Source organism: Octopus sinensis, linkage group LG28 (genome assembly GCF_006345805.1).
Source record: "Octopus sinensis linkage group LG28, ASM634580v1, whole genome shotgun sequence".
Lineage (NCBI taxonomy): Eukaryota > Metazoa > Mollusca > Cephalopoda > Octopoda > Octopodidae > Octopus > Octopus sinensis.
The window spans coordinates 16593108-16620828 of record NC_043024.1 but is presented as its reverse complement, the minus strand read 5'-3'; the positions used below and the strand labels follow the sequence as shown (position 1 = coordinate 16620828).

The 27721-nt window shown below is 39.1% G+C and overlaps 1 pseudogene; it reads right to left on the bottom strand.

Moving 5' to 3' along the window:
- Positions 1–3126: 3126 nt before the first annotated feature.
- Positions 3127–3245, bottom strand: LOC115225929 (annotated as a pseudogene).
- Positions 3246–27721: the final 24476 nt, after the last annotated feature.

Sequence of the window (27721 nt, the reverse complement as noted above, 5' to 3'; positions counted from 1 at the left end):
AAGACACTGTTATAATACCATAATGCCTTCTTAGTGGTGAAATGTCTTGCAGTGAACCTCATCCTCAGCAAATCTTTGTGAGACATTATGAGTCTGACTACTTCTGTTTGTACTTGGTAGCACTCCAATGCATTTTGGAGTAAATGGTGGGGCATGCTTGGGTGTGTTTTGGCAAGATCCAACGATACAATGGAGAGTGAATTATCACCCATCTAGTGCCATGCAAAAGCAGCCACCACACTTTGTAAAGTGGTTGGCATTAGGAAGGGCATTCAGTCATAGAAACAATGCCAAATCAGACCAGAGTCTGGTGCAGTTCCCCAGCTAGCCAACTCTGGTAAAACCACCTAACCCATGCCAGCATGTATGGCAGACATTAAATGATGACAACGACGATAATAATGATGATGATGTAATGACTTTCAATCCATTGCCTGTATTACAGAAATCTTTAAAGGTCAGGTTAAGAGTGTGAAAAATTAATCATATTGGACTCTTCTTGTTGCTATGCTTTCACAAAAACTATATAAAACCCAACATTTCCAGAGGACAGGTTTGTTTTATCATAATTCCATTCAAGTTTAGAAATACTTGAAGCAATAGAAATTCGCCCAAGAACTTGAGTGGCCCAAGAAGGAGGGAAGCAAAGTCTGTCTTAGTGTGATTTGAACTCAGAAAGTAAAGAACCATAAATAATACAGTGTTATATTGTTTGATAGTCTAACAATTCTACGAAGCCACCATGGAGTTAATTGGAATTGTAACATCCAATTCTCTATAACAGTCAGGAAAAGATAAATTCAATTTCTTTGCTTCAAACACAGATTTTCACTATTCATAGCGATTCTTCTACATCCCACAGGAGAATTGCTAAGTCCTCTCATGAAATAATTCCATTTTCTTTTAGTAATCATTTGTGCAGATGTGCATATATCATCATGTGTTTAAGAACAACCATGTGACTCCATGTTCAGTAACACTACATGGTGACATATCAGGCAAGTGTATTCAGCCACACCTTTTGGTTGACCCAAGAACTGTGACTGAAATTAGTTGATAGAAATTGTGTAGGAAGGGGTTTTTTACTTGCTCTGTTTTAACACCATTATCTGGCTTCTAGGTTGCACCAAGTCAACTCTGTTACTTGTATTCAAACAAGGTGTTTGACAATATCTAAATATTTTAATGCACAACTGCCCACTGCAGCAAGCCATGGGTTAAGTGCTTCATTCACCCTGTGACCACCAGGCTCCAAGGTACTGTAAATAATTCCAGAACACTGCCTATCATCCCAAAGATTTCATTAAGTGGGAAGCCTCTTAACACTACTAAACGGGGTTTTTGTATAGTGATTCTAAGAAAGAATACTCTGGAACAGATTCCCCAGCATCTTTGGCAGGACATAGAAGAGGTGATTAAGAGTTGAAGTTGAAGTCAATTAACAGTCTCATTAGTTGAAATATTTGATGTAACTCTTTCTGTTCTGTCTTCAAATCCTGTTGAGGTCAACTTTGCCTTTTCATCATTACAGGGTCAATAAAATTAAGTACCAGTCACGGACAGTGGGAAGGAAATCAATATGACTGACAGTTTTCCCCTCCAAATTTCAGTCTATAAAAAATCAGTTATGCAGTCTCCTCATCAGGTCATGAAGTTTGTGTTGGAAAACCTTTGATGAAAGGTTTGCTTGATCTTCATAAAAGCTGACCTAGAACTAAACAACAATAACAGCAATCACTAGTGTAGCTAGAGTGTGTGCCACCCAAGACAGCCCTTCCATTTGCCACCCACCTAGACCCCACAAAAAACACTTTTTGTTTACAGCAGACCCAAAAGTGCCACCTGGGGTGGACTGCACACACCCCATCCCCCCAGCTATGCTAGTGACAGCAATGAAGTCACAACAGAGAACAAAGAGTTTTTGTTTAGTGGTAGATTGGCAGAATTGTTAGAGCATCAGACAAAATACCCAGTGGTATTTATAATAGTTGTGGACTTTTACATTCTGAGTTCAAATCTTGGCAGAGTCAACTTAGTCCTTTATCCTATTTGTACCAATTCAGGTCAGCGGATTGATAGAATTAATAGAACATTGAACAAAGTGACTTATAGGGTTTGTTCTGACTCTTCACGTTTTGTGGTCATCTGTGACACCACCAGTGCCAATCTGTTTTTCCTTTAAAACAACAATGATGCAAAGAACGGACGCTTACTGCATGGGCAACAAATAAACTTACAAAGGCACCGGAATGTTCTTGGCTTTGGGTAAAAGAAAATACACGAGGATCACTTATGATTTTATTCAGCATATTCCCCTCTCGAATTTACACTCGTGTTGCAGGGGTCCTATATACACTTGAAAGTCCTGATGTTTTTGTTATGCATTTGTCTGAATGTTTTTTTATCATACCTAATATACCTACTATTATGGGAATTGTTTTTGTTTTTAGACTCCACATTCGATTTAGCTCTATCTCCAGGTTTTTGTATTTTGAAAGTTTCTCCGTTTCTTTTAGACAAACATTGTCATCTGTTAGTATTGATTTATTATATTTATTATTATCATTATTATTATTGAGTGAGAGAGCAGTGCATGCCATCAAAGTGACATTGGGTAAAATAAACGAAGCCCTGTATACCCATCATGACTACCCGTCTGGTAAGGGTACACTAGGTACATATGTGCGCGACATGGTAATCTCATATGAAAATAAACAGCACATGACCTTGCAGGTGGGGCCCAGTTAGAATTTTCTTCTGGTCGAGTAACCCATCCCGCTCAAAAGGTCCCTGAATAAGGGTTGTTTAAGGATGTTGAACGAACCACCCATGTTTCCAGAGGTGAATTATCCAAACCCCCAAAAATCCCTCTCAACACATGGCTATGATGCTCCCCACTACTTCTGCTCGTGATCAGAGATGCACATATCGTCAGCCACTAAGGGACATGCTCAACTGGTTATGGTCAAACAACTGACAAGCAAATCTGTGATATTGAACAGAATATTTGCTGTAGCCCATCTTTTATACCAAGACAAAACAACGTACATGATAACACTTCCAATCAGTTAAGATCAGAAGCCACGAGAGCCACTGCCTGGTACTGAATCAGGGCATTATGTGTGATGCTTAAAGCACCTAGGTTTCCCAAGCGGTCACCCATCTAAGTGCAAACTAGGCTCGACGTTGCTTAACTTTGGTGATCGGATGAGAACCGGTGCTTTCAACGTGATATGGCTATTATTATTATTATTTTATTGTGTTTGCACAGCTTCTAATGCTGGAGATGTACCAGTGTCAGCTGTTCACTACCAGTAAACTAAGGTAACACCCCTTATTTTTTTAGCACCATCCGGAGTATTCGAGTGATTCCAAGCAGTGCTGTTTTCCGCAAGTGCTCCACCCTTATTGCAGCCCCTATTTGTTCCATGTACTTCTCAAGGTTTTTACTCACCGTTCCCAGGGCTCCGACAATTATTGGTACTACTACCACCTTTTTCAGTGACTTCAGCTGCTTAACCTTCCAAGCCAACCTGTTTTATCTATCAACTTTCCTTTCTTCCTTATCACATACCTTGTTGTCAGCTAGGCATGCTACATTTATGATCCAGCATAGTTTGCTTTCTTTCTCAATTAACACTATATCTAGTTTCATATTCTCTATCTCATGTTCATACTGAATCATAAAATCCCATTGGAGCTTTGCATTATCATTTTCGATGATGCCTTCGGGTTTATGTTCATACCACTTTTATCATCATCATCAGTAGTAGTAGTGGTGGTGGTAATAGTAGTAGTAGTAGTAGTAGTAGTACAGTGAGTTGTCAGAGTGGTTAAAGCACCAGACAATATGCTCAACAGCATTTCTTTCAATTCTTTATGCTATGAGTTCAGTCCCCACCTTCACGTTGGCTTTACCTTTCATCCTTCCAGGGTTGATAATATAAGTACCAGTTAAACACTGGAGTCGAAATAATGAACTAAACCCCTCCTGCTGAAATTGCTGGCCTTGAGGCAAAATTAGAACTAATTAGTAAAATTATTATTCTATTCTATTTTAGGCACAGGAATGGCTGTGTGGTAAGAAGCTTGCTTCCCTACTTCATGGTTCCAGGGTTCAGTCCCACTGCGTGGCACCTTGGGCAAGTGTCTTCTATTATAACCTGAGTGGATTTGGTAGACGGAAACTGAAGGAAACCTGTCGTATGTAGTATATGTGTGTGTGTGTGTGTATATATATATATATATATATACACACATACATACATGCATATATATATGTATATGTATATGTTTGTTTGTCCCACCAACATCGCTTGACAACAGATGTTGGTGTGTTTACGTCCCTGTAATTTAGCGAACGAGATCAATAGAATAAGCAACTAGGCTTACAAAGAATAAGTCCTGGGGTTGATTTGTTTGACTAAAGGTGGTGCTCCAGCATGGCTTCTGTCAAATGACTGAAACAAATAAAAGAATATTCAAAATCTAGGATACACAACCAGAGCCTTTTCTACTCTAAGCACAAGGCGTAAAATTTTTGGGGAGGTGGGGCAGTCAGTTAGATCAACCCCAGTATGCAACTGGTACTTAATTTATTGACCCCAAAAGGATGAAAGGCAAAGTCGACCTCAGTGGAATTTGAACTCAGAATGTAAAGACAAACCAAATACTACTAAGCATTTCACTCGGGGTGCTAAAGTTTCTGCTAGCTTGCCGCTTTGATACACTACCAGAATACTAAATCAATGCAGGTATCTTTGACTATCAGTCAAATAAAATGCAGTGCAACATATGTTCAAGCTCTCTCTGTTCTGAGTTCAAATCCTGCTAAGGCCCATGTTGCCTTTTATCAATAAAATACCAGTTTAATACTGTGGTTAATTCTTCTCCCTCTCTCCGTCTATCTTTGGAAAAAGCTGGCCTTGACCAGATCTAAAGAGTGATGTACTCTGTCAGGTTTAAAATACCCAAGGTATGCCACTTGTCATGAAGACACCCCTTTGATTCCATCAGGAACTGAGGGACCCAAAGAGTGAATTATTTGACGGCTATTTTATTTTACTAAGCCCATGAATTGACAGGTTTTGAGTCCAGCACATAAAGGCTTGTAACTAATTACTGCAAAGTTTTAACAATTACATTTTAACAGTTCTCTAAATTTGTTGCTGTTTCACATTTAATTAATGCATGTTTAATTAGCTTAGAGTAATTAGTTCAACTTTAACTTGTGGAAATGAAGAAGCCTTTATGTGAGTAAAGGTGATGCTATGACATGTGTCGGTAGTGACCTTCTACAGGTTTTCAGGTGACACGCCATGGATTTTGGAAAAAAAGCATATAATCTCCCAGCAGTAACATGTTTTAATCCCATATCATTTGTACCAGTCATATCTGGTTGAAATATTCTACTTTGTTTTATGTTCAAACCAACCAGATCTATCCGACAGCATCACTCTAAAAATAAACAGTCACATCATTGAAATCTCATGACTGCAAAATGATACCTGGTTAAGCAAAAAATAAGTAGTAACAGTACTGCAGAGTTAAATCTATTTGCCAATGTAAAGTGGCAGTCCTGAATAGGACGGTGTTACAACCTTTTTTTAGTCTCAGGAAAACATCTTTTCCAGTAGGCTATCGACGCACAACTGCATCCTTATGCCTCAAATAAGGGAACTAATGTTGCCACTCAGCCTTAGATGGTACCTGCAGACCAATGGTTTCTGGGTTATTTCTCCTCATTGGCACAGGATAACCACTGGCTAGAGATGGCAGCACTAGGCCTTGTTTGAGGTAGATATTGGGTTGTCCGGAAAGTTCATGCTGATTTTTAAAGGAAAGGAAAAGGTCAATAAATACTTGCCATTACATTTTTAATCAACCAAATATGAACCATTTTGTGGCACAATGCGTCCCCATCTTCCCTTTAACTTGAAAATACCCTCTTCCCAGAATTGAGGTGGTTTCATGGTAAAGAATTCATCAAGGTATCTTTTTACGTCATCCAAGGAATTGAAATTTTTACCATTAAGACTATTCTGCAGAAAGCTGAATAAGTGGAAATCCGAAGGAGCAATATCTGGTGAATATGGAGGGTAGGGTAACACATCCCAGCCAAGCTGCAGCAATTTTTGTCTGCTTCCCAAAGCATCAAGTGCCAAAAACGAACTTTCTTATCTTCCATTTTAAAGGGTTACAAAATTAACACAGGTTATAGGAGCATAAACCTTCTTCCACGAAAAGATAGCTTAAACTGTGCTCTAAATGGAGATGTAGTCAAATCCTATTTTATGGACTCAACCATGTTCTAAAATAAGTCGAAAGGTAAGCTACTATAAATCAGCACGAACTTTCCGGACAACCCAATACTTTTAAAGTGACACACAGTTACTGATCTTTTAAGGAGTAAAACAACTTTAAATCTCTGAGTGAGAATTGAGTAACAACAGTACTACAAAGTAGAGTCCATTTGCCAACATAAAGTGGCAATCCTTATTAGGACAGTATTACAACCTTTTTTTAGCCTCAGGAAAACATGTTTTCCAGTAGGCTAAAACTGCGTCCTTATGCCTCAAATAAGGGAGCTAACATCTCCACTCAGCCTGAGATGGTTCCTGCAGACCAATGCTTTCTGGGTTATTTTTCTTCATCGGCACTGGTCCTGGGGCTAAAAAGGTAGTAACACCATCCTAATCAGGACTGCCACTTCACATTGGCAACTAGACTTTACTTTATAATGCATGGTTGATTCAAAATAATGTGAAAATATAAGCATTACGTTTGACAGAGTAATCTGGATGTTACAGGATTAAGAAGCTTTTTTTATCCTGTTATATTTTTATCATGTTTTAAAAATGGTTAACTATAAGAATTTAAAACAGGTGCACAAGTAAGTATATAAATGGATCTCAGAATATTCCAAACGCGAAGCAACATTTGTTCAACCAACTGAACAGCCTGTTCATTGAATAAACATTTCAATGACTGAGTATTCCACAGACAAATGTACCCTTAATGTACCCTTAATGTAATCTTTAGGCAGAGTCAGTGTGACACAGTAAGTGTGTGTGTGAGTGTGTGTGGAAATCAAGGTTGGACTTCTGTGTCATGGCTGGACTGGCCATCTGATAGGCTTTCACACAGTTCCTGTCAATTTCACTCACATAGCTTGGGTTGATCATGTGACACTCCAAACATCATCATCATCATCATCATTAACACCAAAATAATTGTGTTCCCATGCCAGGAATCGAACCCAGGCTGCCTGGATAAAAGCCATGAATCCTCACCACTAGAATTCCTGGCTTTCACCCAATAACAAGGTTATAAAACTAACTAAAAGTTTCGACATGCCAGGCTAAAATGGTTAATCATCATACCCTATGTGGAAACTCAGACTGCAAGAAATAGTAGCTAAATCTCCTTCAGACCCCACACTCAATCATCTTAAAAGGAAGTACGCATTATATAATGTAATCATAGTTATATTATGTCTGGAAAAAAATAGGATAGTCGTGGCTGGAACACCTTTGATTTTAGGTTTGTTGAATCAAGGGCTGACTGAGAGTAAAACTGGCAAAGGTAACACATTTAACCAGTAGAGGTGGGTGGGGGGAGGAGAGGTTCTATACTACCATCACCATCACTGCAGCAGCATAGTTAGCACACCACCACCACCACAACAACCACGGTCATCGCTGCTGCCACCACCACTATGATCACCACCACCACCACCACCGCACTACATCCCCACCATTCCACCATATTACCTGCTACCATCCCCATCATCATCACTATATTACTATCATTATTACAATAGTACCCGAACATGCATATACATATATATATATATATATATATATATATATATATATATATATACATATATATATATATTTACATATGTATACATATATACATATATACACATATCAGGTAATGAAGGTTACGGAGGGGGTCATAGCCCAACTAATTAGAGAGAAAGTTAGTTTAGATGAGATGCAGTTTGGGTTTGTGCCAGGGAAAAGTACCACTGATGCTATATTCCTGGTAAGGCAGCTGCAGGAGAAATATCTAGCCAAAGATAAGCCCCTGTACCTGGCTTTCGTTGACATGGAGAAAGCCTTTGACAGGGTCCCCCGATCCCTTATCTGGTGGTCAATGAGGAAACTAGGGATAGATGAATGGCTGGTGAGGGTTGTGCAAGCCATGTACAGGGATGCCGTAAGTAAGGTTAGGGTTGGCAACATGTACACAGAAGAATTCAAAGTAGAGGTTGGGGTCCACCAGGGTTCAGTACTCAGCCCCCTCCTATTTATCATAGTCCTCCAGGCAATTACGGAGGAATTCAAGACAGGTTGCCCCTGGGAGCTCCTCTATGCTGACGACCTTGCTCTAATTGCTGAGTCACTATCAGAACTGGAGGAGAAGTTCCAGGTGTGGAAGGAGGGTTTAGAATCGAGGGCCCTTAGAGTCAACTTAGCTAAAACCAAAGTACTAATAAGTAGAAAGGTAGACAATCCACAAATGTCTTCAGGAAGATGGCCCTGCTCGATCTGTAGAAAAGGTGTAGGTAGAAACTCTATAAGATGTACCAAGTGTAAGCTATGGACACATAAGAGGTGCAGCAATGTCAAAAGAAGGCTAACTGGGAAGATAGTTTTTGTATGTGGCAGATGCTCGGGAGCATTAACCTCTGAAAATCTGCAGAAAACAACTTCCGTCACTTTCCAGGGGGAAAAACTAGAAGTAGTTGATAGCTTCCGTTATCTAGGTGACCAAGTTAGTAGTGGGGGTGGGTGCGTTGAAAGTGTAACTGCTAGAGTAAGAATAGCCTGGGCAAAGTTTAGGGAGCTCTTACCTCTGCTGGTGACTAAAGGCCTCTCGCTCAGAGTAAAAGGCAGATTGTATGATGCATGTGTACGAACAGCCATGCTACATGGCAGTGAAACATGGACTGTGACTGCTGAGGACATGCGTAAGCTCGCGAGGAATGAAGCCAGTAAGCTCCGATGGATGTGTAATGTCAGGGTACATACTCGACAGAGCGTTAGCACCTTGAGAGAAATGTTGTACCTAAGAAACATCAGTTGTGGTGTGCAAGAAAGACGATTGTGCTGGTATGGTCATGTGGCGAGAATGGATGAAGATAGGTGTGTGAAAAAGTGCCAATCCCTAGGGAACCCGTGGAAGAGGTAGACCCAGGAAAACCTGGGACGAGGTGGTGAAGCACGACCTTCGAACTTTAGGCCTCACTGAGGAAATGACCAGCGACCGAGACCTTTGGAAATATGCTGTACGTGAGAAGACCAGGCAGGACAAGTGAGCCCAGCCCACTTATGCATGCCTTTCCTCCCTTGGACACACAAAGACCTGTTGAGGCAAACGAAGTCAATATCGAACCTCATCCGACGACAGGCACCTTTGCTTGCGAAGACCTGTTGGGGCAAGTGAAATCGAAATTGAACCAATCCTATGACTGGCACCCGGCAGATGCCAGGACCCCTGGACTGGAGATACGTAAAAAGCACTATCCGAATCGTGGCCGATGCCAGCACCGCCTCGACTGGCTTCCGTGCCGGTGGCATGTAAAATGCACCAATCCAACCGTGGCTGTTGCCAGCCTCGCCTGGCACCTGTGCGGGTGGCACGTAAAAAGCACCCACTACACTCACGGAGTGGTTGGCGTTAGGAAGGGCATCAAGCTGTAGAAACATTGCCAGATAAGACTGGAGCCTGGTGCAGCCTTCTGACTTCCCAGATCCCTGGTTGAACTGTCCAACCCATGCTAGCATGGAGAACGGACGTTAAACGATGATGATGATGATGATTATATATATACATATATATATACATGTATATACACATACATATGTAAACACATATGCATATATATATATATATATACACATATACATATATATCCACACACATATATATACATAAATATACATATATATACATACATATATATATATGTATATATATATATATATATATATATATATATATATATATATATATATATATATACATACACACACACATATAAATTTACATACATATATATTCATATATACATTTCATTCTTGGATTTGGTTAAATTATAAAGCATAAAAAGAAAACGACTCTCCCCAGACACAACAGAACATATATATACATACATTATATATATATATACATACATATATATATATATATACATATACATATATATACATATATATATATATACATATATATATATACATATACATATATACATATACATATATACATATACATATATATACATATATACATATATATATATACATATATATATATATATATATATATATACACATATATATATACATATACATATATACATATATATATATATATATACATACATTATATATATATACACACACATACCTACACACATACACACACTCCAATTTCAGAGCTATTGACCTGCACTTACAGAAGGTGCACCAGTTGTTGACTGCAGAAGTCAGCTGATCTATCTCGTGCACCACACTGATGCAGTTTGAAATGTGCTTGAGTTTGTATGCATGTATCTGTGTATGGTAGTGTCTGTGTGTCTGTGAGAGTATAGTGCTTATGTGTGTGTGTGTGTGTGTGTGTGTCTGCAGCTGTGAATGTCTGCTTGTCTGTGTCTGTGTGTCTGTGTTTGTATGTCAGTGTGTCTCTGTGTGGGTGTGTGTGTATGTGTGTGTGTGTGTGTTTGCTTGCATTTATGACTGTGTGTGTCTGTGTTTGTGTCTGTGTGTGTGTGTGTGTGTGTGTGTGTTGCATGTGTGTGTGTGTGTGTCTGTGCATGTGTGTGTGTCTGTGCATGTGTGTGTGTGCATATGTTGTGTGTGTGTGCATATGTTGTGTGTGTGTGTCTGCTTGTATGTGTGTGTCTGTGTTCTTAACTTTCTGAATGTGAAAATGCACACACACAGACACAACGATGCACACGCTCACACACACACACACACACACACACACACACACAGAGTCACAAATACAAGCCGACACAGAGATGCACACACTCACACACATACACACACTCACTCACACACACGCACACACACATGCACACACACACACAGTCACAAATACAAGCCAACACACAGAGATGCACACACACTCATGCAAACATACATACACACACACACAGACTAACACACATATTGACTCAGACGCACACACACACAAACACCTGTAATGACTTAAACACACACACACAAGCATCTAATGACGTCACTAAATTCTGTACAACCATTAGCAACAATACCACCACCACCACCACCACCACCAACACCACCACCACCACAAATATCACACTGTGAGGGTCTGGCAACAATTGCTCAGCTAACTAGAAATAGCAGCAAACATCCCTCAAACTATACAGTCTTGAATAGCAAACATCTTGTATACCGTAGACCTGCATTTAAAAGAAGTTGGGATGGTCATGGCTGGAATGCCTTTTTCTCATTCAATCAGAGCTGATCTGGGGTTTAAAAACAAAATATCGCCTCTACCATCACCAATATCACAACTTCACCATCAGCATCAACAACACTACTGCAATTTATATTTTGCAGCAGTAGAACTGCAGTGGATAGTGCAGCAGATAGTGCAGTAGTACTGCAGTGGAAATCAAGTCAGTTGTAAGCATTTGATTATACCCCCTAGGTTCTTAATGCATTGTTGTTGTTGTTGGTGGTGGTGGTGGTGGTGGCTTTGTAATACTGAATGTACACACAAACACATATACACACACACATACACATAAATATACATATACACACATACACGGGTGCAAATGCATATATATACACGAGGTGCAATGCATTCCCAAGCACATTAATAGTGAAAGCAAACTTTGCATGAATCAGATGCACAGGAGCAATAAACACTAAATGTGCACAGGAAATAGGTTCTGTGAAATCTCCAGGGGTCCCTGGAGGTAGTAGATAGCTTTTTCTCCCTAGGTGGCCTAATTAGCAATGGAGGAAAATATTCCGAAAGCATCGTAAGTGAAGATGAACAGGTTGGAGAATGTAAAGGAAACCATTTCTTCTGCTGGTACCAAAAGGTTTCTCTCTCAGTGAAAGGGAAACTGTATGAAGCCTGTGTATGACCTGCAGTAGTAATACAAGGGCCTTGAATACAGAGGGGCTGTGAATGGAGGAAATAAGGCAACCATACTCCACCTGATGTGCAATGTCAGTATATACATACGATGAAGTGAAGAAAAACTGCATATGAAAGGAATCACATGAAGTATAACATATGTACATGATTGTATATATATATGTGTGTGTGTGTGTGTGTGTGTGTGTATATGTATGTGCATATATACATTCTTTTATGCTTTTATTTGTTTCAGTCATTTGACTGCGGCCATGCTGGAGCACCGCCTTTAGTCGAACAAATTGACACCAGGACTTATTCTTTGTAAGCCTAGTACTTATGCTATCGGTCACTTTTGGCTGAACTGCTAAGTTTATGGGGATATAAAGGCATCAACATCGGCTGTCAAGAGATGGTGGGGGTACAAACACAGACACACAAACATGCACACACACACACGCATATACGACAAGCTTCTTTCAGTTTCCATCTACCAAATCCACTCACAAGGCTTTGGTCGGCCTGAGGCTACAGTTGAAGACACTTGCCCAAAGTGTAATGCAGTGGGACTGAACCCGGAACCATGTGGTTGGTAAGCAAGCTACTTACCACAGCCATATATATATGTGTGTGTGTGAGTGAGTGAGTGTGTGTGTGTGTGTGTGTGTGTGTGTGTGTGTGTGTGGTAAATGAGTGATGGAAGATGGAAGATACAAGAATTTTTATAAATCACTACAATTATTTCGACCCACCTAGCATCGATCCCTCACATGTGGGATACATAACTGGTTCAGGAGTATATATGATAAAACCTGCCTTTGGTCATGCATGACCATGGGATTGCATCTAGAAAGTTCCTCTCCAAGGCACAAATCTGGGGAAGGCTGTTTGTGGAAGACCAGCAGTTGCCCATGCATACCAACCTCTCCTCTTCATGCCACTGATGTTATCCAAGGGAAAGGCAAAGAGGCTGATACAGTTTGGCACCTGTGATGTTGCAACTCATTTCTACAGCTGAGTGAACTGGAGCAATGTGAAATAAAGTGTCTTGCTCAAGAACACAACACACAGCCTGGTCCAGAAATTGAACACACAACTTCATGATTGTGAGCCCAACTCTCTAACCACTGAGTCGTGTGTGTGTGTGTGATCATCATCATCATTTAGTGTCTGCTTTCTATGCTGGCATGGGTTAGATGGTTTGACTGAAATTGGTAAGCTGGATAACTGCACCAGATTCCAATCTGACCTGGCAACGTTTTTACAGCTGGATGCCCTTCCTAACACCAACCACTCCAAAAATGTGTAATGAGTGCATTTTACATGTCACTGGTATGGGTTCCACTTACATGACACCAACATCAGCTACAACTATGGTTTCACTTGGCTTGATGGGTCTTCTCAAGCCCTGCACATCACCAGAGGTCTCGGTCACTTATCATTGCCTCCGTGAGGTCCAGCATTTGAAGGCTGCTTTTTACGTGCCACCAGCATGGGTGCTTGTAATGTGACACTGGCATCAGCCATGACTATGATTTCACTTATTTCTTTATTGCCCATAAGGGGCTAAACATAGAGGGGACAAACAAGGGCAGACAAAGGGTGTAAGTCGATTACATCAACCCCAGTGCGCAACTGGTACTTAATTTATCGACTCCAAAAGGATGAAAGGCAAAGTCGACCTCGGTGGAATTTGAACTCAGAATGTAATGGTAGACGAAATACCAGTAAGCATTTCGCCCTGCGTGCTAACATTTCTGCTAGTTTGCCGTCTTACTATGTGTTCACTTGCCTCCATGAAGCCCAACGTTCAAAGATCATGCTTCACCACCTCATCCCATGTCTTCCTGGGTCTACCCTTTTCACAGGTTCCCTCCAAACGTTTGTGAATGTGTGTTTACCCTTATCTTGACATTATATGTTGTTTGTAAATGAGCATTTCTCTCATATGAGTGATGTTGCTCATTTCCAGTCTTTTATGAAAACATGTCTAGCTAGCATAACAGAAAATATTACTTTGCTTGAAAAAAAGGACAGAGTTGGCAACAGAAAGGGCATTCAGCTGTAGAAAATCAGCCTCAACAAATTCTAGTCCGATTCCCTTAATCCTTTAGTATTTAAACCAACTATATCCGGCAAAATATTATACTTGTTTTATGTTCAAATTGGCTAGATCCAGCCTCTCACACCCAGTGCTGGATTAACCATTAAGTAAAATAAGCCCATGCTTAGGGTATCAAGGGAAGGAGGGGGATACCACAGAAATGGTAAATGGTTTATGGTACAAAAGAAATCACTTCAAACTTGCTGAAATAATATTCAGAATGCATTTATCTCTACTAAATATAGATGCAGATGTGTTACCTAATTTTGAGAATTTGATCACCCTTAGCAATTCAAAAATATAAATAAAGTGGATGTATACAAGGAAAACATTATTTTCCCTCTTACTGTTTTGTTTTGTTTTGAAAAATTAAATTTTATTCTATGGTTTGTTAGTGTTTGTATTTTGAATTACATAATTTTTTATGGGGGGCACCAAAATCTTTTAAGCGCTTAGAGCCTTGATGGGTCTTAATCTGGCCCTGCTCACACTGAACTTATAATGTCATTCTTATAAATAAACAATCGCATCATTGAAATCTTGAAGCTGCATGATAATGCATGTTTAATTCAAAACTATATGAGTTAATAAATGTTACATTTGACAGAATAGTCTGAATGAGGAAAGGTCAAAGCAAGCAAAAAATTGATGTCAGATGATGATGATAATAAATACATAGAAATCTATTGCACATTATATGGATTTAACTAATCTGGTGGCATTGATAAAAAAGCTCCTTTAGTAGACTAGGCCAAAACCCCATAGTAAACTAATACAAAGGGGTTTAATGTAGAGACCGATGTAGCTGAAGTCCAGAAAATCCAATTATTAATGATTATTTCATGTGGAGTATATAGAATATAAAGGAAGTAAAGAGGTATGAGAAGAATATATTGATGTCATCAGTTGATTTCCATCAGGTGAAATGAATATATTCATCTCAAGCCTCCTGACTTGCTTAATATAATAAATACATTTATATATATTAAATATATATATAGTGGCAGATCTACAATATTGAGGCCTTGAAGCTTAAAATGTTATGCCCCCACCACTTTACAACCAGCAGCAATAGGGTAACATCCAACAAGGGTCAAAGAATTTTTGTGCCCTTGCAAGGAATCCTAGCTTAACCCTTTCGTTACTTTATTTCTGACCAAAATACACCCCTTATGTGTTTCAATTAATTTCTAACATAATCATAAATTTAGTCTGGTTTCATTAAACAACTATAACTTTTTTATTTATCAATATATTAATCTGATTTTTGGAAGATAATTTAATGAAATGTTCTCAACCAATTCTATACTATAATTTTTGTCACAAAGTGACTCTAATTGCAGGTAGATAAGGTAAATTCAACAAAATATAAAATTATTAAAATTTTGTTCAAACATCGCTATAGAAAATGGGTTATTAGCTAATATTCAATTGGGTATACAACAAAATTTTACGATAGAATTTGTTATTCTGGGTAACTTTCTGATACCCATAATAATATTTATGGCAAAATAGTCTTAATTTCATTTAAGGTTATGGGAAACCACTAACTATCCTTTCATTCGTTTTGTTTACATTTAGCGTAACGGTTCGTTTCCGCCGTAATGATTTCAAATAGGCTCATTCGAAAAAGTAAAAAGAAATAGTCTAAGGCTTTACTCTCCTGGGAAAGTCTGTGTCTTGGTCCAGTTTCTTCAGAAAAATCACTGAAAGAAACAGTTTTTAAATTTTCACTCCATTCAGGTGCCAATTCATTTTCTTTATCGCTGTCGGAGCTCTCAGATTCACTGTTTTCACTTTTGGAAAATGAAACATCAGATTCATTATCAAATACCACGTGCTTTTTTTTTTCAGTCAGTGAGTTAGATTTATGAAGGTCTTCAGCAGAAAATCCTTCGAATTCTGACTCGCTGCTTGATATAATGAAATTCGTATCCATTTTTTGTCAGAATTACAAATTTTGAAAACACAATAGGAACAAATTTCGGAAAAAAATCTCCCAAAATTCACGGAATTAAAATTACACTTCGATTTTTGTACAAAACTGTAGTTGAACTCTTTATGAAGTATAATACATATTTTCACGAATGTACTAAAGAGATTTGCTCTGATATTCTCATTTAAATATGAATAGGTAAATTCGGGCGGCTTTAGGCGGTTTGGTCACATTAACCAAACTTTTTTTCGGGCGGTTTGGTAACGAAAGGGTTAAGGCCCTGATAGCCCAAATGGTGGAGTTGTGATGTGCAGTCCTTAAAAATGCATCTGAAAGTGAGCCCTCTTTCCACCAGAAACGAGGTGTGGGTAATCACTGATATCTTTGTCAATGTGGTTGTTCCATAGCAGATCACTACAAATATTTTCCAGGCTATGCCTTATGCTTTTAGAGTTATGGGGGTTGAAAATTAGGGGAGCGTTATATACATACACGATGCATCATTAAGATACAAATGAAAATTACAAAATACTTCTTTTTCTGTTTTTTTTAGCAACAGTTTTGTCACATGACGGCTTCCTTGCAATGTCGTTTTCTAGAGACAAAATGCATAAGGAATTTAAGTGCTCTTCAGTCATGGTAGACCGAAATTCATTCTTTACAAAAGAAAGCTTTGAGCAACTCCTTTCTGCTTCACAGCTCATGATAGGCATTGTCAAGTACAGCTTATGTGCAGTGGTAATATTAGGGGACACTACAATTAATTGAGCTCATAAATAAGCTGAAGAACTTCTGTGCATTGCATTGTAGACGGTGTGTTTTCTTCTGTGTTTTAGGATTTCCTAAGGTGTAAATACTCTTTGAACTCTTTTCTTTTTTACTCTTTTACTTGTTTCAGTCATTTGACTGCGGCCATGCTGGAGCACTGCCTTTTTTAGTCGAGCAAATTGACCCCGGAACTTATTCTTTGTAAGCCCAGTACTTATTCTATCGGACTCTTTTGCCGAACCGCTAAGTGACGGGGACGTAAACACACCAGCATCGGTTGTCAAGCAATGCTAGGGGGACAAACACAGACACACAAACACACACATATATATATATACATATATACGACAGGCTTCTTTCAGTTTCCGTCTACCAAATCCACTCACAAAGCATTGGTCGGCCCAAGGCTATAGCAGAAGACACTTGCCCAAGGTGCCACGCAGTGGGACTGAACCCGGAACCATGAGGTTGGTTAGCAAGCTACTTACCACACAGCCACTCCTGCACCTGATAACACTCATTTATTAATTTGTGGTCAATATTGTCTTTGTAATGCGATATCATAAGTTTGATACTGTCTTCATCAAATTCTGAATTGTTCATTAATTCTGAGAGACTCTTGTACCTTTTTGCAATCTGCTCATGTGGACCATCCGCTTGCTCAAATGAATTATTCAAGCAGTCATAGACTTGATTTAGAACTTCTGTACTAAATTTTTAAACCCCTTTCAAAGAATCTTTATCACTTGTTCCATCTGCAAATTTCTTTGTAACAATGCGTTTGGAAACATCAGAATAATTTGAGGTGATTTATTCACAAACCTTTTGCTACTGATTCATAGTGTGCAATCCTGTCAGCTGGATTTTCTTGTAGTTCTTTAACAAATGAAAGCAAAGACACTAGCAGAAGGTAACCTTCAAAATACACCAGAACCAGGTGTTTGGAGTTTCTTAAATGTTTTGTTAAAATGCTCTATAACTTCTTCCCAAATGACTGTTAAAGCAGCATATTCCAATTTTACCAACTTGTGGTATAAAGTCTTTGCATCTCTTCTGAGTTTTCAAACATAAGTTTGAGAGTTTGTAAAATATCCCTATATCCATTTTTAATTGCTGGACTGCTTCATTTTTAATTGCCCAGATTGTGCAGACCATCTAGTTACACGTAATCTCTTTAGAGAAAAGGCTAGATTACCCTGTGTGTTTAAAATCCCCCATCTTCGAGGAGATTCAGAAAAGAAAGCATACAGCTGCTGCAAGATGTCAAAATAGTCAACAACTTCAGGTACCGTAGACACTGCCTTTTACAAAACAAGGTTGAGTGAATGGCTTCCACATAGGACATAGTCTGCATAACTGTTAATGTTTTTAAGAAGTGCTTGCAGCCCTTTCTCCAAGCCCTTCATGTTGGAAGCATTATCATACAACTGACCATGGATATTTTCAAATGCAAACTTATGCTCCCTCAGTAACTGTGTTATTTTGTTGAACAAGGTCATGGATGAATGGTTTTCTATTGGCAAAAATCTATCGCAGGGTTTTCCATTATAACAGTATCGAACCACAATTACCAGCTGGTCAACATGTGTCACATCAGGTGTAGAGTCAACAATAATTGAGTAGTATTTGATGTCTAGGTTGTTGATCTGAGTCACCACTTCATCTTTCCTGTTTTCCCATAATTTCAATCAATTCTTCATACATGGATTTGGATAGGTAGGTAATATTTATTTTTTCATTTTTACATTTCTCTAAATGTTCATGTAAAAATGGGTCAAACTCTGCAATAAGCTCAATGGCCCTCATGAAATTTCCATTGTTTGGGGAGCCCCACTTTTTCTCGTGACCTTTAAATGCTAAACCTCTGTCACTTCAAAACTTTGTAACTACTACAACTCGTTTTAGCACACCAAAATAGTACTTGTTTGAGAAACTTCGATTTTGCTGTTAGATTCAATATATACATTATCTGGGTTTTTTTTTTATTTTGAAAAAAAAACTGCTGTCTTGCGTTAAACAGTTTTGTGTAAAACCCTTATCAATTGTTTCGGGCCAGTTTGTCAGGTCGCTGTATTCTTTGAAATCACTAATCTTGCCCCCTGTTTCCTGTTTCTGCTTTCTCTTTTCTCGAAGTTCTTGACCACCTTGATCATCATCTGCACCAAAAGTGTCGACAGTGGGTTGATTACTGCTGAACAGAGCACTCATGCTTTGTGCCCTGTCATTGACTTCACTGCTGCTTGCATGCTTTCTTTCAGTTGCAGGTGATGACAAACTTTTACTTGACATTGTAAAATAGTTTGATAGTTTTTGACATTTAGAAATTTCGTTAGATTGCTTTTCCTTGAGTTGGTGTTTCTGGGATCAGCTTTAGTACTTAATTAAAGACATTGCTATTCCTCTAGGGTTCTAGACCCATGTGAAAAAAAAGTTGGGGTAATCCTTTCATTAGCCACAGTGAGACAGAGATTGATCAAGATAAGGGTCCACAACTTAATTTATAGTCATAAATGAATAATTATTCATAAAATTAGGAGGCAAGCCCTTTCATTGGTCATTAAATAATGGTGTGAAAATAAGAATTCTTATCTCTACCATGTTGATGTAGTAGTAGACATATTTGACAATGGGAGGGGCAGGGCCGAAGTTTCCAAAATAATTCAAGTAAAGTGAATTATCTGCAAGTCATTTGTACTTTTATTTTTCATGCTATTCCACACTGGTAGAAAGAGCAGGTGAACAACACATGGCTAGACACTATGTGTCTAGACTCTACGTAGGAGAATAAAATGACATTTTGCTCTAGGGCTGGAAACAGCGATACTGCATGGCAAAACACAAAGTCAAAAAAATTTACTAGGAGTGGCTGTGTGGTAAGAAACTTGCTTACGAACCACATGGTTCCGGGTTCAGTCACACTGCATGGCACCTTGGGCAAGTGTCTTCTACTATAGCCTCGGGCCGACCAAAGCCTTGTGAGTGGATTTGGTAGACGGAAACTGAAAGAAGCCTGTCGTGTATGTATATATATATATATATATATATATATATATATATGTTTGTGTGTCTTCATTTGTCCCCCCAACATCACTTGACAACCGATGCTGGTGTGTTTACGTCCCCGTTACTCAGCGGTTTGGCAAAAGAGACCGGTAGAATAAGTACTAGGCCTACAAAGAGTAAGTCCTGGGGTTGATTTGCTTGACTAAAGGCGGTGCTCCAGCATGGCCGCAGTCAAATGACTGAAACAAGTAAATAGAGTAAAAAAAGAAAGTAAAAAGAATGAAAAAATTAAGTCGCTTCAGAGGGGCCTCTCCAGGATAAGGGGCCCTGAAGCTTTAGCTTCATTAGTTTTATGGTAGATCTGCCACTGCATATAGGTGTAGGAGTGGCAGTGTGGTAAAAAGCCTACTTACCAATCACATGGTTCTGGGTTCAGCCCCACTACGTGACATCTTGAGCAAGAGACATATATTATAGCCTTGGGCTAACCAAAGCCTTGTGAATAGATTTGGTAGCTGGAAACTGAGAGAAGCCCATCAAATATATGTATATATATGTGTATGTATTTGTGTGTCTGTTTTTGTCCCCCCCCCCACTCATCATCGCTTAACAACCGATGTTGGTGTATTTACACACCCGTAACTTAGCAGTTTGGCAAAAGAGACCAATAGAATAAGTACTAGGCTTACAAAGAATAAGTCTTGGGGTCAATTTGTTTGACTAAAGGCAGTGCTCCAGCATGGCCACAGTCAAATGACTGAAACAAGTAAGAGAATAAAAGAATACTCTATATAATGTCCAGTCGATGCCAGCATGGAGAACAAGCATTAAAAGATGACCACCACCAGGAACAGGACAAATTTATAAAATACATGCATTGCTGAGACCCTCTTCGGTCATGACTGACCATGGGATTGCACCTAAAAAGTTACCCTCCCAGGCACAAGTCCAGGCAAGGTTGTTTATGGAACAGCCTCCCCTTTCCACCCCACCGATGTTATCCAAGGGAAAGGCAAAAGGGCCGATACAGCTTTGCACCTCATTTCTACAGCTGAGTGAACTGAAGCAATGTGAAATAAAGTCTTGCTCAAGAACACAACACTCAGCCTGGTCAGGGATTCGAACTCACAACCTCACGATCGTAAGTTCGATGCTCTAACCACTGAGCCTTCACATGCATATATACATAATATATGTACTCCATATATCACGAAGAGGTGTGAACTAATGGTTAGGGTATTCAGCTCACAATCATAGAGTAACAAGTTCTATTCCCAGCAACACATTATGTCCTTGAGCAAGACACTTTATTTCACATTGCTCCACTCATCTGGCAAAAATGAGTAGTACCTGTATTTCAAAGGGCCAGCTTTGTCACACTCTGTGTCATGCTGAATCCCCCTGAGAAGAATGTTAAGAAGTATGCGTGTCTGTGGAGTGCTCAGCCACTGGCACATTAATCTCACGGAGCAAGCTGTTCTGTTGACCGGATCAACTGGAACCTTTGTCATCGTAAGCGACAGAGTGCCAGTATATATATACTACAAGGTGGTGAGCTGGCAGAATCGTTAGCACGCCAGATGAAATGCTTAGTGGTATTTCGTCTGTCTTTACATTTTGAGTTCAAATTCATCCTTTCAGGGTTGATAAGTTAAGTACCATTTGTGTACTGGGGTGGATCTAATCCACGAAATGCTTAGTGGTATTTTGTCTGCCGCTACATTCTGAATTCAAATTCCACCGAGGTCGACTTTGCCTTTCATTCTTTCAGGGTCAATTAAATAAGTACCAGTTATGCACTGGGGTTGATATAATTGACTTAATCTGTTTGTCCTTGTTTGTCCCCTCTATGTTTAGTCCCTTGTGGGCAATAAAGAAATAAGAATAATTCATTTGAAGGTGGCGAGCTGGCAGAATCGTTAGCATGTCGGGCAAAATGCTTAACAGTATTTCGTCTGTCTTTATGTTCTGAGTTCAAATTCCACCAAGGTCGACTTGGCCTTTTATTCTTTCGAAGTCAATAAATTAAGTACCAGTTGCATACTGAAGACAATCTAATCGACTGGCCCCTCCCCAAAAATTTCGAGCCTTATGCCTAATGTAGAAAAGAGTATATATGTACTACATATAAATCATCCTCATGTTTTAATATTCAATTTTCTATGTTTGCAGGGATCAGACAGAATATGTTGAGGTAGATTATTCTACTCATAAGTAACTTTCTGTGGGGACCCTTGAAAACAGGTGTCACCAACCTGCACCTGTTTCCAAGCAACATAATATTTTTGCATAGCTAGACATGTTTTTCCCAGAAGACAAGGAAAAATGGATGTAGATGTAAAGACTAACAATGTGTGTGTGTGGAGGAGGATATGAGAATGTGTGTGAGTGTGTGTGTGTGTGTGTGTGTGTTGTGTGTGTGTGTATCAATAACTGACCTTTCATATCATTTTATCATACATTGCATTTATTTCTCAAATCTTAGGACTCAAGGCATTTTTACCTGGTTTCCATCACATGTAATAAATTTCTTTATTGAATAAATTTCTTTATTATAATATGAGCAGGTTTAACAAAACACATCCCAAACAGGATGCTGTTCGTTGCAGGATTCAAGGTTAGCAATTTATGAGGAGAAGCATAGGAGTGGCTGTGTGGTAAGTAGCTTGCTAACAACCACATGGTTCTGGGTTCAGTCCCACTGCATGGCACCTTGGGCAAGTGTCTTCTACTTTAACCTCAGGCCGACCAAAGCCTTGTGAGTGGATTTGGTAGACGGAATCTGAAAGAAGTCTGACATATATATTTATATATATATATGTATGTGTGTGTGTATACATTTGTGTGTCTGTGTTTGTCCCCCACAACACTTGACAACCGATGCTGGTATGTTTACATACCTGTAACTTAGCAGTTCGGCAAAAGAGACTAATAGTATAAGTACTAGGCTTACAAAGAATAAGTCCTGGGTTCGATTTGTTTGACTAAAGATAGTGCTCCAGCATGGCCACAGTCAAATGACTGAAACAATTAAAAGAGTAAAAGAGAGGGACCAAGTCTATTGCATCTTATTTTACTGAACCTGAAGGGATGAAAAGCAGGGTTGACTTTGGCAGGAATTGAACTCAGTTAAGAGACAGAAGAAACACCGCTAAGCATTTTGTGTGATGAGCTAACAGTTCTGCCTGCTCGCATCCTCCCATTCTCTTCTATAGACCATGTCTAAAACATCAGAAATCAGACACGTGATCAGTGATGTTTGCAAACCTCTCAATTGAAAAAAGAATTTACCTAAATACAACACACATGCAAACACACACACACACACTAAATATATGGCTATGTGTGTGTGTGTGTGTATATATATATATATATATATAATATATATATATATATATATATTATATATATATATTCACTTTAACATTTATACGTATGTACATACATACATACATACATGCATATATGCATACATATATACAAACATATATACATACATGGCAAGTTCATTGTACCCATTTCAGACACATACACATAAATATATACACACACATGCACATATATTCATACATACATATATATATATACATATGTATATACATATATATTATATATATACACATAAGAATATATTTATATGCATACACACACACATACATACACACATATACATATTTATTCATACATACATATATATACATACATACATATATATGCACACATAAGAATATATATGTATCTACACAAATACACGCACGCACACACATACGTATATTACGGTACTTCTGTACATATCTCAGTTCTTAGAATACGTACGTCATATTCCGGTATGTTGTAAGGGGAACTAAAATGGTTGACATCAGAAAGGGCATCCATCCATAAAATTACCTCAGAAAGTCCTCTCCAACCCATGGCTGTGTGGAAAAGCGACCATAAAAATGATGATGATGATGATAATGGCAATGGTTTATACACATAATATATTCATATAAATTATGAGAGTATATCATTATCAACTTGCATGTGGTGTGTGTGTGCGTGTGTGTGTACGTGTGCATGAGTTTATATGTATTTCAAATGAAAGAGAAAGAGTGATACATACATATATATATGTGTGTGCGTATGTGTGTGTGTGTGTGCGTGTGTGTGGGTATAGAGAGAGAGGCAAGGTATGATGTCATAAGGATGATGTCACAGGTGTGTCTACCATAGAAAATGCAACAAATCTCCACCCATCACCCTCTTCGCACCCCATTCTGGTCACCACCGTAGCCAAACACCTGAACACCATCACCTCAACCTATAGCAGTCCTCCAGGCTCTGCTGCGGCCAGCTCAGCCATTGTTGTTGTTGATGTTGCTGCTGCTGTTTAACCCCAGGCAAATTTGCTTGAACAGACCCATGAGAAAAGAAATTCCAGCCATGACCATCCTGTCATTTTGTATGCATAGGCCTACTTTCTCCAAGGTCTCCTTCCCTTATGAAAGCTATCAGAGTGTGATCTGAGGAAAATTTAACTATTATTTCTAATAGATCAAGAGCTCACATAGTGGTTTACTCATCAGCTGTTGCAGTGACAGGTAGGGTGTTGAGATGGTTCCATGTACAGGCAACACTGCTTGAACAGAAGCATGATCAAAGACAATCCATCCATAACCATCCTATATTTTCTCAAACACAGCATGTACAGGATTATTACATTTATATTCTATTTTCTTTTTTATTTTCTCTCAGACAGCAATGGAGGTTTAACTTCTATTTCTAGCAAGTCAAGCAGCTACATCATTCAGACAATCAGCTGATATTGTTACTGACAGCAGCAATGTGTAGCTGTTGTTGTTGTTGTAATTGATGTTGTTACAGACGGGGATGTGTGTGTTGTTGTAGCAACAGTTGCTATGTTGTTGTTGTTGTTGCTGCTACTGTGACTGTCACTGACAATAAATGGTATCACTATGACAAGTGTGTATCACTATAGTGTTGTGTGTTGGTGGTGGTGGTGTAACAATTGGCTGATGTTGTAACTGAAACAGACACGTGCACGCGCACACACACACACACACACTTCTGTGCATGTGTGGTTATAATAGTTGCTTAGCGTTGTTGCACGTACAGTTATGTGCCTTTGTTGTGACAATGTTCTTGTGACAGCAAATGCAGTCACTGCAACAAGCATGCATTGCTCTTGTTTCTGGCTCAGGCATATATTGTTGTTGTTGTTGTTGTGACGGTTGTTTCCCAGCACCAAATGCAATTTTATTAAATGCACATGACCCTTGTTATTCATTAAGACACTTTGCAATTGTGATTCTATAAGGTGTTGGGCTGTTGTGAGGTGTATGCATGTGTATCGTGACTCATGTCCTTGTTGTGACAGCTGTACCTTTTGTTGTAATTATGACAGGTGTGAATGTTTTTAAAACAGGTGTATATACTTGTTTCTACTGTAGGTAGAAGGCCTGAAAATTTGGGGAGGGGATTGTCAATTATATCAACCCCAATGCATAACTGGTACTTATTTCATCAGCCTCGAAAGTGTGAAAGGCACAGTCGACCTCAGCATAAAAAACAAGTTTATATAACTGTGACAGATATGTGACAGGTGTATTTGTTGCTGTGACAAGAGTGTGTGTGTGTGTGTGTATTGTGACAGATGTATTTGTATGAGTGTTGTGACTAGTATGTATATTATTGTGACAAGAATATCTGTTGTTGTGACAGGATGTAGCTGGTTGTCACAAGTGTGTCTGCTGTGATAGGTGTGTGTATTTTGACAGGTATGTATATTGCTGTGACAAGAATGTGTATATTATTATGACAGGTCTGTGTGTGTATTGTTGTGACAGATGTGTCTGTTGCTGTGATAGGTGTGTATCTGTTGTTCTAACGGGTATGTATATTATCCTTTTCCACTTTAGGCACAAGGCACAAAATTTTGGGGGAGGGGGGAGACAGTAGATTAGATCGACCCCAGTAAGCAACTGGTACTTAATTTATCAACCCTGAAAGGATGAAAGGCAAAGTCGACCTCAGCGGAATTTGAATTCAGCACATAAAGACAGACAAAATACCGCTAAGTATTTCACCTGGCGTGCTAACATTTCTGCCAGTTCACTGCCTTAGACATGTATATTGTTGTGACAGGAATGTGTATATTACTGAGACAGGTGTGTGTGTATATATATTGCTGTGGCAGATATGTCTGTTACTGTGATAAGTGTGTATTTGTATTGTGACAGGTGTGTATCTGTTGTTGTAACTGGTATGTATATTAGATAAGGCGGCGAGCTGGCAGAATCGATAGCACGTCGGGCGAAATGCTTAGGAGTATTTCGGCTGCCGTTACGTTGTAAGTTCAAATTCCGCCGAGGTTGACTTTGCCTTTCATTCTTTTCGGGGTCGATAAATTAAGTACCAGTTCCGCACTGGGGTCGATATAATTGACTTAATACCTATGTCTGTCCATGTTTGTCCCCTCTATGTTTAGCCCCTTGTGGGTAATAAAGAAATAGGTATGTATATTAGTGTGTAACTAGAATGTCTGTTAGTGACAGGTTTGTCTTGTTACTGATACTGTTGTTGTTGTTGTTGTTGTTAAGCCCCAATTCTAGATTGACCAAAAAAGGGTTGATCAAAGAAGCTCCAACATTTTTGCATGTCCATGACTATTTAATGGTTGAAGTTGCATAGAGGGATAAAGCTGGTTTCAGTTCCAATATACACGTGTGTGTGTGTGTGTGTGTGTGTAGATAAATGAAGAAACAGAAAACCAGAAGGATAAAATGCGACAATTTACTCAACCCATTAAAGAGCATTAACACGGCAAAGCTGTCAAGGTACGTCTTGAAATATACTGTCGTCAAATGTACAATGGTTTCTAATGCAATTGGTTCATGATGTATGCAGTGTAAAACCAGAAAAAACATATGAGACATAACTTCTGCTGGAAGACAGGAACAAACCTAATGTCAAAGGATACCTGTGAAAATAAATTTGCTCTTTGCCAAAGATCTTAACAGTGCAGCTCGCCTCACGGAGGAAATAGCAGGAAAGGTTTCCTTATGTAGCTGAAGGTAGGCTCCCAGTAGAGAGACATAAATTTCCCAGGCTCAGCTGGTCTGTCACATGATCGGATGAGAGCCAGAAAGGCGAGATCGATGTATGACCAGGTCATGTGACCACTTGCAGAAAACAGGTGTACAAACTGATATAAGCTTAAACAGCTGAACTGTGAACATATATTTGCTACGTCTGTGATGCACACTGTGCTATTTCAATTTTAAGATGACAGTTGGGTGTTATTTGAGGAAGGTTCGGCTGTTGTTTTTAACGAATCATGCAAACATGCAGAAACTCCCTTATCTGCGCCCATGCTGGTGACACATAAAAGGCACCCATGCCAGCGACACATAAGAATTACCCATGTTAATAACACATAAAGGCATTCATACCGGTGATATGTAAAAGGGAGCCACACGAGTGACATGTGAAAGGCACCCATGCCAGTGACATGTGAAAATCACCCAATACACTCTGTGAAGTGGTCAGTATTAGGAAGGGCACCAGGCCATAGAAACCAAGCCAAAAAAAGCTATGGAACCTGGTGTGATGCTTGGCCTTGCCAGCTTCTGTCAAGCTGTCCAACCCATGCCAGCATGGAAAAACGGATGTTAAATGATGGTGATGTGATTTTTATTGGTGTTGACACAAGTGTGTTATTCCTGTCAAGTTGTTCCTATTGTTGTTGTTGTAGTTTAGCCCTTGGCCTGCTTTGA